The 12,953-nt window shown below is 50.2% G+C and overlaps 1 long non-coding RNA gene across 1 annotated transcript; it reads left to right on the forward strand.

The window, feature by feature from the left end:
• The first annotated feature begins 3,630 nt into the window (after positions 1-3,630).
• LOC121817955 (uncharacterized) lies at positions 3,631-8,487 on the forward strand. Its single transcript, XR_009598516.1, has 4 exons — positions 3,631-5,086; positions 5,209-5,330; positions 5,449-5,541; positions 6,508-8,487. It is a non-coding gene; the product is annotated as an uncharacterized LOC121817955 (long non-coding RNA).
• Positions 8,488-12,953: the final 4,466 nt, after the last annotated feature.

A 12,953-nucleotide genomic window follows, 5' to 3' on the forward strand; every position in this document is an offset into this window, starting at 1 on the left:
AAAGTCATTCAGTCTTGTCTGACTCTTTGCGACCCCATGGATCATACAGTCCATGGAATTCTCCAGGCCAGAATACTGGAGTGGGTAGCCAATATATTTATTTCTCAGGATCAGAATGCTTCTATAATCATAAACTTATCAAGGGTAGAAAGTAAGCAATCCACAATGACGTCACTCATTGTCAATCAATATTGATATCAGCACCGGGAAGACTAAGCTTCTGATAGTCATTCTACCCAAGGTCACAGAGCTGAACCAGGATGGCTAAATTGGTGGGATAGGTCCAGGAGTGCTTGGGCCTCTGGGCTTTGGGGACCAGGGCTGAGGTGGCGTGACAGGGGCTCCTGGACAGGGACCCAGGCCGACTGGCTTGTGCTCCAAGCTGCCTCCAGGCCCCAGCCCCGTTCTCCTTGGGATCGAACTGACCGGAGACTCACACTGCAGTGACCTCCCAGGCGGGATACGGCGGATCCTCAGCTCTGCGAGGCCGTCCAGCCTAATGACAGGTAGCGATGACTAGCCGGCCGCGCTCAACTGATCTGGGAACTGATCCCACACCTGCCTTCTGGACAGGAGGCTCCCAAATGCGACTTCCGGGAGCCGCGGGGCATGCCGGGAGCCAGGCCCTACAGCCAATCCCCGCGCGGGGGCGGGCAGTAGTTGCTGGGCAACGGGGCGGGCGCTCAAAAGAGGCCAGTAAGGCAGGGTGAACAGGTGTGCAAGCCGGAGAGGTAGGCGACCTGCCAATCCCGGAGGAGGATGCTTTTCCAGTCCCCATTTCCTTTACTCCTACCTGGGCTTTAAGGAAAGAGATTGCTGAGAAAAATGACAAGAATAAACCATGAGAAGTAATATATTCATGTTTATTGAACACGTACCGTGGGCCTCCTCTTGACGGGGATTATTTCATTTAATCTTTATTTGATTTTGTATGGTTGCTGGCCTCAGTTTGTAAATGAATAACCAGAGCTTTCCACAGAGTAGGCACCTTGACCGAAGTAACTCAGCTAGAGAGTAGCAAAGCTACCCAGGAATTTGAACCTGGGTGGTCTTGAACCCATGAGGTCTGTGTTCTTACTGAGTCAAGTAGTGAACTCCCATTTCAATTCAGGAAAAGAAGTTTGAGTTCGTACCTGCAGGCACCAATCCAGGCTTTATGAGGTCTGAAGGGTAGACAATTTGGGGGCCTTCTTTAGGAAAAAACAAATTGCAATATAAAATTAGAGGCAAAAAAGAAAACTTGTTTAGAATGAAAAAAAAATTACAAAACACTTTTGCTAATTTTACAAAACTATCTGACCATGTGAACACATTGTTAGGGCCCTACCCAAAGGCATCCTTGGCCGTTAGCTCCCACTGAAGTCCTTGAGTCAGACATCAAATTGCTTTGCAGGCTGCTCTTCCCTCCTCTTGACCACCCTGCATCCCAGCCACAGGCCCTCACCTGGCTGGGCCCTAGCAATGCCTTTAGTAGGGCTTTTCTGACTGTGACAGCAAGCTTGGCCTGCCTAGTGAGCAAGCTAAAGAGTCAGAGAGTTAACACACTTGGTTGGAAGCAGGCTTCCAGCACTGAGAGACCCAGAGATGCTAACCTTTGGCAGTCAAAAAGGATCACATCAAGACACCTTTTATAACAGTGACTTTTAGGGTGTGGTCCTTCAGTGCTTGGGAACCTGTTAGAAATGCACACTCTCAGATTTCACCCTAAACCTACTGAACTTGAAACTGGGTGGTGGGGTCCAGCAACTGGTATTTTAACAAGACCCTGGAGAGACTGATGCACACTTCAGTGTGAGAACCACTGTTATGCCACAGTGCTTCCCACCGTTCGCTGTGGCCTGGAGCTCCCGTGTCTACATTGGTAACATGCTCAATAACACACCTTTTTTTTTTTGTCTCTCTGCTTTACCTGTCTCACTTTCTCAGTCTTCAACTGGGGCTTCCTAGGATCATCTCCAATAAACTACCTGCACTTGAGCCCTTGTCTCAGGCTGTTTCTGGGGGAACACCAGCACAGGTGAGAGCAGGAGGAGGTGTCACTGCACAGTGAGGAGGAGGGTGATGACTGGCACCTACTGAATGGAGGCTGAATGTTCTGCTAAAGGCTTTGTTTTCACTGTTTCATTCCCAACCCCACCCATCCCTGAGGAAATTGGGGTTGGGTTACTAAGTGGCTTTGAACTCAAAGATTTGAACCCAAGACTGCTTGAGTCCCAAGGGTAGACTCCTTACATGCAAGGGCAGAGGGCCAGCCTACGTTATGTCCTTTTGTCATTGCTGCTTTTCTCTGGGCAGGCAGGAATTCAGTGTTGTCCTATTCCCTTTGGACACAGGCGGAGCACTCACTAAGGGATGCTGAAGCAGTGAGTGCACTGGCCTCACAGAGGACACAGCTGGAGAGGCGCCCTCACTCCAGTGCTGAGTTCCCTTGGGTCCAAGGCTGGCCCCTATGCCCGCCCTCCAGGCCGCTTCTGTGCCCAAGCATGAGCCCTTAATCCAGAACTTCAGCCTGTTGTGTCACAGATATTGAAATCCGGCCAGCTCTGCAGCTGAGAGAGCTACTTGGGGGTGGGGTGAGCAGGGGTGAGTGCTGGCCCCTGAACTCTGTTTCCTCTGATGTTAGAGGCCCTAGTCTTGGTTCTGCATGTTTCCAGGAAACTCCAGCTCTCTCTGCCTTGGCACCTGTCCTCTAGGCTTGTATGCTCCCGAGGGATGCCCTTGCCTTCTCTGGGCTCACAGCACCTGGGGCTTGAGGGCCCAGCTGTCTTTCTTGTTAACAGTTTCTCCCTAGTCCCCTACCTGTGATCCAGGAACGATGGCTGTGTTAACAGTTTGTGGTGAGTGGAGGAAACAGAGAAGAGCACAAGCCTCAATCTTCAGCTCTGCTGTTGACTTTGAGCAGGACTTAAAAAAAAAAATACCTCTTCAGAGCCTTGTTTTTCTCATCTGTAAAGTGGAGGGTGCACCTCTTCTTCCTCAAGGTTTTTCTAATGATGCTCATGGGAGATAGCAATGTACGCACATGACACAGTCATGAACCATGAGGGGTGCAGTCTGCACCTGGGGTCTCCTGTTCCCTCCATCACAATGACGAGGGACCTGGGGCATGGTCTTGGGTCCTCCAGGCCTCCCGGTCTGCCAGAAGGCTGCTGCTGCTAAGTCACTTCAGTCGTGTCCGACTCTGCGCGACCCCATAGATGGCAGCCCACCAGGCTCCCCCATCCCTGGGATTCTCCAGGCAAGAACACTGGAGTGGGTTGCCATTTCCTTCTTCAATGCATGAAAGTGAAAAGTGAAAGTGAAGTCGTTCAGTCGAGTCCAACTCTTCGCGACCCCATGGACTGCAGCCTACCAGGCTCCTCCGTCCATGGAATTTTCCATGGAAGAGTACTTGATGCCCAAAAGGGAGAGCACTCCCCAGGACCCTGCCAGCCCTTCCTTCAGGGTGGGAAGAGACAGGCTCACTTGAGCAATCACTAGCTTAAGGATGTTCCATTGCCTCCCCCTGCCAAAAAATGCCTCCCAATCTCCAGTTGAAATCAGGCCTCTCTATAATAATTTCCCACCACATATTTGTTTTTCCTTTGTGGCAGTTATCAAGAATTGTAATTACTCACTTGCCTTTTTTTTTTTTAGATGTTTTTTAAATGGAAATTTGAGAACAATTACAAAAAAGAACAGAGTAGTACATTGCCCTCATGTACCCATCACCCAGCTTCAACAATTGCCAACTCAGGGTCAGTCTTTTTTCACCTCTACCTGCACTCACTACCCCCTCCTGTACTAATCTGAGGCATCACATCATTTCATCTGTCAATATTTTGGTGTGTGTCTCTGAATGATTAGGGCTCTTTTATGAAATATAACCACAGTGCCATTATTACACTTTAAAATGAGAAATAATTCCTTGCTCTGTGATTATTGTTAAATGTCTGTCACCAGGCTGAGGGCTTCACAAGAGCCCTGTTCCTGGCTGTGTCCATAGTGCCTGAGAGCTAGCACACTCTTAGTATTTGTTTCACGGATGGATGGATGGATGAATGAAAGAGAGAAAGGCAAGAGATGCCGGGGACCCAGCCTGCTTTCTGCGGATGCTGCTCCATCCCTTCAGCACTGCGGTGTGATCTGTGATCGTGTGATCGCTGCCTTGGAGGTCAACAGTTACACACTCTCTCTGACGTGAGCGACACAGTAAACCTCTCAGTTTCTTTCCCTCCCAACCCGCCTTCAGCGTAATCAGGCAGCAAGTCACTAATCTCATGGCTGCAGCCCGCTCCCCCTACTGCAGCTAATTCCACTTTCTGACTTAATCATCATCCTTAGGCTTTCAATACAGGGCTTTGCATCTTCAGAGCCGCTCAGGCATTAGCTGATTCCTGTAATCTGTCCGACTCCCATGGCGTCAGCCAGCACAGGGCTTCTGTTACCCTCCTGGATCCTCAGTTTCCTCATCTGTAAAACAGGATGAGTGGGCCTAACTGGCATTATTGGTTGGAGATTAAGTAAAATGAAGTACATCAAGTGCCTGTCCCCTGACACATCAAAAGCCCTCAGGAATGGTGATTGTTTTCCATTTCAATTTCAGGGGATAACTCTCACTGAAGAGCCAAACAGGTCTGGATTTCAATCTGGCTTTTTCTGCTTAAAGGAAACATTTTCTGAGCCTCAGTTTTCTCATCCTTAAAATGGGGTGAGCGGTGCCACCCTTTCAAAGTCTGCTAAATGGAATAAAAGCTGTGATATGTCAATGAGGCACTGAGCAGAGTGCTGGGCACCTAGTAAGTGCTAAGGAAGTCCTGGTGGTTTCTGCTCTTCCCAGAAGGAGGCAGAGACAGGGGAAGGAGAAGGAGGCAGGGGTGCCCTTGGGAAGGTGCCGATTATATCTTCTCTCCTCTGTTCCCTAAGGTGTGTAGTCAGAGGAGGATGCCTATTGCACTCACCATCATATCCCCAGCCCTTTACCTTGCTGAGTTCTCAGTCATGAATAAGTGAATGAATTTGCTGAGGTGCAGATGAGATTAATACATCTGAACAGGACTGGATAGTTTATAGAAGACTCAAGATCTGTATCGCACAACCAGAGAAGGTAAGCAGGCCAAGGGTTAGACCCACATGTTACAGCTGAAGAAACTGATGCTTAGGGAGATCAACACTGGTCTGTAAGTGTTAACAGCTGTAGCTAATCTCATGCCAATTCGGCTCTGCCAGTAAGAGTGAGTGGAGCACTGGGCTCGTGAAGAATCCGGCCTGTGTCATGGGTGGAGTTACAAGTCTTTCTGAGATTCTCCAAAGCTGCAGAGACTCTGCCCGCTCTGTTCCTGCTGTGCCTGGTATGGGGCTGTATCCCAGTGCATTTGTTTTTTTAGATGAGTTTTTCCTCTCTTTTTTTTTTTCTTTTAATTGAGCTGTAATTGACATCCAAGTGCACTTGTTTTTTATTACTGACAGTTTCAACTTCAGGGCTGCCATGAACAGCCACAAAGGTTATACATTGTGCAACTCCAGGGGACAGAGGCCATTCACCAGGACAGCAGTGAAGAGGTAAGTTTCACTCTGAAGCTGGAGGTGACTCACGGAGGAGACGGGAAGCCTCCTCATGCACTGGCTGGAGTAAAGAACTCTGCAGGAACCAAGGCTCCTGGACAGTCTCTGGTCTCCCTGGCAGGGTCCACGTTTGGAGTGTGGACATCCAGGGGCTGATCTTCACCCTTCTTAGGGGTAAAGGTAGGAAAGTCCTGGACATTTAACCTCAGCTTTGAAACTTGAGGTAGTTAAGGAAAGGGAGCAAGACTCGAAACCCAGTATATTGTAGACTTTATTACATATATAAGTAATCATTTAACCTTGATAATAAAGCTCTTTGAATAAGCATCATCCACCCATTTTACAGATGACTTAACTGGACACATGGAAGTTAATTAACTTGCCCAAAGGGCCATACAGCAAGGAAGTGGCAGAGCTGGAATTCAAACTCTAGGCCCCCTAGGTTACCTCTGGATGTAACCTGCATTTTACAAGGAAAGTAGCTGAGGCCCAGAGAGGGGCAGTGACTTACCCAGAGTCACACAGCCAGCTAGTCACTGAGTAAATACTGAACCCTAGAATCTAGACCGTCAGTCCCAGAGTGAGCCTGTAAGAGTGCCTGGCCCATCAATTCGTATTTTTAATAAAATAAGTCTAGAGAGAGACCCAGGATGGCTGGGACAGGAGAGCTGGGGATGGGGCATGTGTGGAGCAGATGGTGAAGGGCAGACACCAAGCTTCCGCTTTTTTGGCTCCTGTCTCTCTAAAAGGAAAGCCCCTGTTCCCTCCATTTCCGGATGGCGGGTGGGATCCCATAGGGTGAGAGGGGCTGCTCCGCGCTTGGCCTCTAGGTGGCGCCCGTACTGCAGATCTGGACTCCCTTGGGCAGCCCGGGTCTCGGGAATTGGTCTGTACCCTGGGGCCTGCTCAGTCCCCAGAGTTTTCAGTACACCCTGGATAACAGCTCCCCTTTCCCTCCTCCAGGCTTCTTCTGCCCTGGCTTTGGCTGCGAAGGGTTGTCAGGGCCCACACTGGGAGCTCATGCCTCAACTTGGTCCTCCCTTAGAAGACCTCTGCAGCTCCATGGGTGAGAAACTTCAGAGGGTCTAGTAGGTCACCCAGATGCTGCCCATCTGCTCGACCTCGGGGAGTTTGCCCAGTCTCCTTGAGCCTCACTTTCCTCATCTGTAGAATGGAAGTGAGGTTTCTTTTGCCAGGTTGTTGAGGATCAGATGGAACATTTTATAAAATGCCTAGCCCCTTGCACACGCTCAGTGGAGGGAAACTACTAGGATTGTTCCCTGGTTGGTGGGGGCCTGTTGTTACTTTTGCCTGACTGCTATTTCTTCTTCACCTTTCTCACCTCGGTCCATCATACTACACCGTATCCATCACCATCAGCCTCTTACCCAGCTTTTGTGGACCTAGTACCTCTTTGGAGGTGATGCAGAACAGTGATTAAGCAGAAAGCTCTGGAGTCTTGCTGTCTAGGTTCAAATGCTTCACTTTAGGACTCCCTGAGTGGCCTTGGGCAAGTTCCTTCGCGTCACTGCTGCAGATTCTTGGTGCGTACCCACTACACATCCCAGTCTCCTGGCAGTTAGGTTGGAACCATGTGACTGACTAGTTTTGGCCAGAGAGATGGGAGCAGGAGCGATGTGTGTGCTGCTCTAGGAAAAGTGGTTGAGAGCCTATGTGGACATCTTCTATCCCTGTCTTGCCCTGTCACTGTGGCCTGTGTGGGACCACAGGGTTATGGGTTTGTGTTGCAATACACCACAGGGTTATCATGTAAGAGTATAGCTCTGAGATGGAAGTGCTCTGAGTCCCCTAATCACCCTCAGAGGAGAGCCACACCCCCAGCCTTGCACTGTGTTTGAGCGAGAAGTAAACTTTTATTGCCCCAGAGACTTCAGAGTTTGTTTGTACTGACCATAATCCAGTTTAACTTCACTGATACAGCCTTCCTGTGCCTCAGTGTTTTCATCAGTGAAATGGGGACAATGAGAGTGCCATTCTCATAGAATCATTGTGAGGATTAAGGAAGACTGTGGGTGCAACCCTCTTAAGATGTAAAATTTTAGTTTTTATTACCTTTTAGGAAGGTACAGAAAAGCACAAAATGACTCTAGACTCTCAGAGCAGGAGGGACCCTGGCAGGACCTTGAATTCACTCCTCATGGTTACATAAGACAGAGCCCTGAGACACAGGCTCAGGGGGAGATATATGTTGTTCAAAGTCATTCAGGGAGAAAAGAGCAGACACAGGGCTGAATCATGGGCCTTCTGACATCTGTCTAGAGCTCCTCTGGACACACCTTGGTCCCTGCTTTCTGAGAGCTTATGATTTGATTGGAAACAAGACAGACAGACATACAACAAAACCATCCCTGAAGATTCCGTGTGGGAGTTGTCCAAACAGTGAGGACCCTGAGGGTCAGAGGAGGACCTGGGGGTCTGCAGGGTGGGAAAGGAAGAGTTCCGGGAGATGGTGGGCCTTGGAAAATGGGCTTCAGCAGAGAGCAGGGTGGGCAGTGGGCAGTGGCAGGAGAGAGAACCGGAGATGGGGAAGTCTGAAGAGCAGAGTGGCCCACAGGATAGAGGAGTCGCGGTCTGCTGAGCCCGTCCCCTGGTGAGGGGTCATGCAGCCTCCCTCCCCACCTTCCCCCATTATAAAGAGCACTGCACTAAACATCTCTGTACCCATCTCTGTGTATCTGTGTATTTTGCCAGCTGAGATAGAGGCTTTGTGGGGAAGAGAGGTTTGGGTGAGGCCCCAAGATATATCAGGCCTAATTTCTTGGGTTTGGGGGCTTTGAAAACCACTCTGAGGCTTCCTCTTAATTCTTCGCATCAGGAGTCTTGAAAGTGGGAACAAGCTCTTTTCTGGGGTAGTTTGACTGCAATAGGGCCCAGAGGTGGGATGTGGGGCCGGGGGTGCGTGCCTCTCTTTACTGGACACTGGATTTTCTGCTGTGTGACTGATGGGGCCAGAGTGGGGCTCAGAGCCTGGAGACAGCAGCTCTTGCTCATTGCTGCCCGCCCCCCGCCCCCCTCCACCAGTCCAGGCTGTAGATGGGCCCAGGGGTATTGCATTCCTTGGTTCCACAGTCTGCAGCCAGAATGGGCTCTGTGGGCGGCACACAGGGCCCCATTTGGAAGGCCCAAGCCTGTTTCAAGCTCTGTCACCATCCTTCTAAGGAATGCACACTGGCAGATTAACAAGAGGCAGGCAGCCCCTCTGCATACCCATGTGGAGAGAGCTCCAGGATATATTTTAAGAGCAAAAAATCAAGTTATAGGACAATATGTGAAGTATGACTCTTTATAAAAAATAATTCTTAAAATTATACACACACACATGCAACCTTATTATTCAATTTTTCCCTCTATTGACTGGTTCTATGCGTCCATTTATGATTCTTTTAGGGTTAGCCGAGAGCCAGAGCAGGCATCCTTGATGTATTAATGTTCCCCACACATCACATTTTAACCCATTTCCCGGACAACGCAAGGGCTGTAGAACATTCTCATTCTATCTACCCCCTCCCCGTGCTGTTGTGTCGTGTATTTTAATTTTCTCTCTGTATTTTGAACATTGGTTGTATTGTTTTATACAACCAAGCTTCATTTGTACTTCTCTCTATTTCCCCTTCTATCATCCCCTTTCCTTCCTGAATATCCAAGCTCCCATCTGGGACCACTTTCCTTCTGCCTGAAGCTTCTCCTTATATTTATTTTTGTATTTGAACCATTCAGATGGTTCAAAATTCAAAAGAAGAGAAGTGTTCTGTGATCGATGTCTCTCTCTCCCACCCCTGCCCCCAGCCCCAAACTATATATTTCCGCATGTCCACAGAACATTACTTGGAAGGATAACACACCACGTCAAGAGGGGTAGCTTGTCTGTGGTCTGAAGCACCTGCCTTGATAATATATTCCCATCTCCAGTGTGCAAGGAAAAGTCAGGATCTGGGACAGGCAGCGGGGAGACCCGGTCTCTGCTGACTGACAGCCTCACGCTGGGCCCGCCGGTGCACACAGCCTCGCGGCCTTGTCTAGGTCCTCTTTAGATCCTGCCCCCAGCCCTGTGGGCCAGGAGGGGCAAGGTTCCCCATTCCCAGGACAGCTGACGACCATGGCTTCCAGGGACCATTTCATACTTGTCAGCTCGCTCACTCCTCACAACTATACCAGTATAGTCACCATTTTACAGATGAGCAAACTGAGAACTTCATAAGGCAGAGGCAGGATGCAGACTAAATTCAAACAGCCCAGCTTCAGAGCCCAAGCAATTACTAACTCCATTTTACAGATGAGGAAACAGAGGCCCCAGGAGGTTGAGCCATGCGCTCTGCTTCACAGTCAGGAGCAGCCGAGCAAGAACTTGCATCTGTGACTTTTGGGGTCAATATCCATCCCCCTCCCCCTAAGGCTAGTGGTTTTCCTATGCACATTACAGTCACCCAGGGAGCTTTCAAAAGTGCCATGTGCAGTTGTCAGCCAGACCAATCAAATCCAAATCTCTGATCCTATTTTTACACTCTTAGCCCTCCTTCCAGGAGCCTCTGAAGTGTAGTCAGGGTTGAGAACCACTGTCCGGGCCCACACATGGGCAGAGCTTGAGATCTGACTGCTTGGATTTAATTCAGACTTTGCTCCCCATGACCTTGGCAACCTGCCTTTTCGTTTCTGTGCTGCCTCAGTTTCCTCATCTGTCAGATCGGTTCATTGGAATGTCTTTTTCATGTGAGGATTGAATGAGATAATCCATGCAAAGCACTCGGAACAGTGTCTGGCACAAAATCTGTTTTAAATTAATGGTATTATTATTACTCTGTGTAGCTTTGTAGAAAGCTTGCCCTTCTCCCTTCAGGTTTTCCATCTGTGAAGGCACCTTGAGGTGTGGACTGCCTGGTCTTAAAGGCGTCTTCCAGCAACACTAGTTGGCTGGTCTCAAGCCTTTGGTGCCTCCCCCACTCTTTCAGAAGCCCAGCCCTGCCCATTTTGCATGGAGGCTGCAGCAAGCACATGCCAGGACCAGGGACCTGTTTCTGTGGGTTGAGTCCAGCCTCTGATCATGGTGTTGACGCCGCTCACAGCCATGACATGCTGGGCTGTAGGAAGAGAAATTGCCCATGGTTGGGGGTGGTGGATGCAGCTCCAGCTGCCCCCAGAGAAATGCAGAAGGGCTTGGGGGGGGCCCTCCAAGAGGCAGGGCGGGGGACCCTGGCAGAGCAGGGGACCCCATGCCCACTTCCTACTAGTGCCCAGGGCACATTGTGCTGGTCTTGCCACCAACTGCCATTCTGCACCAATGCATAATTCATGCCCCCATGTGCCAATCTGTGCCAGCTTTAATTAGCTCCTAACTTTTTGTCATTCATTTCGCTGTGAATACCTTATAAATAAATGATGGGAGAGGGGAGCAGGGAGCGGGCAGGAATGTGAGGGGAGGAGCCTGGCTCCTTAGGCCTCGTGGGGGAGGGATAAGCTTCCACAGAGAGGCTAGGGAAGCCATGCCCTCAGGGCGCATCCCCCCCACCCCCCCAGGGACGGGGCCTCGGCTATGCAGATGGGTGGCCCCAGCCCACCCCATTCGCCTTCCAGCCTTGCTCGTTCACAAGCAGCATCCAGCCGCCACAGCTGTGCCAGGCTCCAAGGGCCCACAAACTAAACTCAGGAGCACACATGCTTGGTTTATGGCGGCAGGCGCTGCCCCGGGAGAGGGGAGCGGGCGGGGTGCGGACAGGAAGCAACGAAGGGGCTCTGCCACAGCTCAGGGCTGGGAATCAGTGGGGTGGGCAGGAAGTGGGAGAGGAGGCTGTTGCAGAGGGTGCCCAGAGGAGAGGCGTTTATGTCCGTTAAAAATAATAATCGGCCCTCACAGGGATGAGAGGCTTGTTTGTGAGTGTTGTTTTGTTTTCACGGTTTATAAAGCACTTGAGCAGGTGTTTTTCTCTTTCGTCCTGAATGGCAACCTTGGGAGGCCCTTGGGGAGGCTGGGGGCTCATTTACAACCGAGGAGACTGAGGCTCAGAGAATTTGGCTAAGACCATTACACCCCCTGCCTCACCTCCATTCTTGGGGAAGGAAGGAGGGGAGGAAAGCACCCCAGTAGGGGCTGGGGGACCAGGGGGAAGCCAGTTCAGTCCCAGGTGGTCTTCCTCTCCATCCTTTAGCTCATCATACTCTTTAGTATCATCAGGCATCACACAGGGCATCTTTGCCTCCAAGCCCAGCCCCCTCTGCCTCCAGCATCATTTGCTGAGTGACCCCCAGGCCCAGGTGTGGCAGACCAGGCCCTTCATGGTCCAGCCTATGCCCCTCTCCTGAGACTCCTCTCTCACCCCTCCCAGCACATCTTGGTCCAGCCCTACTGCTCCCTTACCCGAAGTCTCTAAACCATGTGATGCCTCCGTGACTTGGCACACACACAGCCCCTCTACTGCAGATGCACTTGCTTGCCTCATCTGGCCAAGCACACTCATCTTACAAGGCTCTGCTTAAGTGGTCTCGCCTCTTGGAAGTCTTCCCCAGTTTTCTTGGTAGGGTGGACTGTAACCTATTTGGAGGCCCTCTGTCACTGCTGAACCTGGTTCTGGCTTCGAATAGCATTGTCTTATGCCTCCCAGCTACTTATTTCTGTAGCTGTCATTCCAACTGGACTGTAGCTTCTCAGAGGGCCAGAAGAGGTCATATGCTTCTCTGCGTTCTCAGCCCCCAGTCCAGAGCCTGGCACACTGTGGACCTTCCAGGAATGCTTGCTAGATGAATGAACAAAGACACTGTCTCTGCCTTTGAGGCTCCTAAAGTCAAATGTGTGTCTGAGCTAAAGATGAACTTGAACCCATTACAGAGATGTGGCCACTTCTGGAGAAATATGGACAAGGTCATTCTGATATAGAAAGAGCCAATATATCAATTCTTTCTTTTCCATCTTTCCTTCCTCCCTTTCCCTCCCTCCCTTACTCCCCTCCCTCTTTTTTACTCTCTACTTCCTTTTTTTCCTCTTTCTTTCCTTCTTTCTTAAATTTTGGAAAAGAAGGGATGGAGGTACCTTGGCAAATCTGACCCCATGTTGCACTGTAATCCCCTACAACTGACAGGAGAATCTTCATACGGTCCATACCTGTCAGGGTTCTCATAGTTGCCAGCAACAGAAATAGACTCTGGCTAGCTGATGCAGAAAATGAGTTTGCTAGTTAGATAAGGAAGAGTTCTTACAGAATCAAACAGAGGCTGGAGGGCAGGCCCAGAATACAGAGAGGGACTGAAGAAGGCAGGTCGCCAAGAACACAGCTGAGAATGAAGCCCAGGTCAGGCCTCAAGAGCTGTCAGTCAGGGTTTGGTACTTTCCATAACTTCTGAACTATTCCGAACTAGTTCTAAACTTTGTGATTCTCTCCAAGGCTCAAAGTTGAGAGGGG

The sequence above is a fragment of the Ovis aries genome, chromosome 25, assembly GCF_016772045.2.
Source record: "Ovis aries strain OAR_USU_Benz2616 breed Rambouillet chromosome 25, ARS-UI_Ramb_v3.0, whole genome shotgun sequence".
Lineage (NCBI taxonomy): Eukaryota > Metazoa > Chordata > Mammalia > Artiodactyla > Bovidae > Ovis > Ovis aries.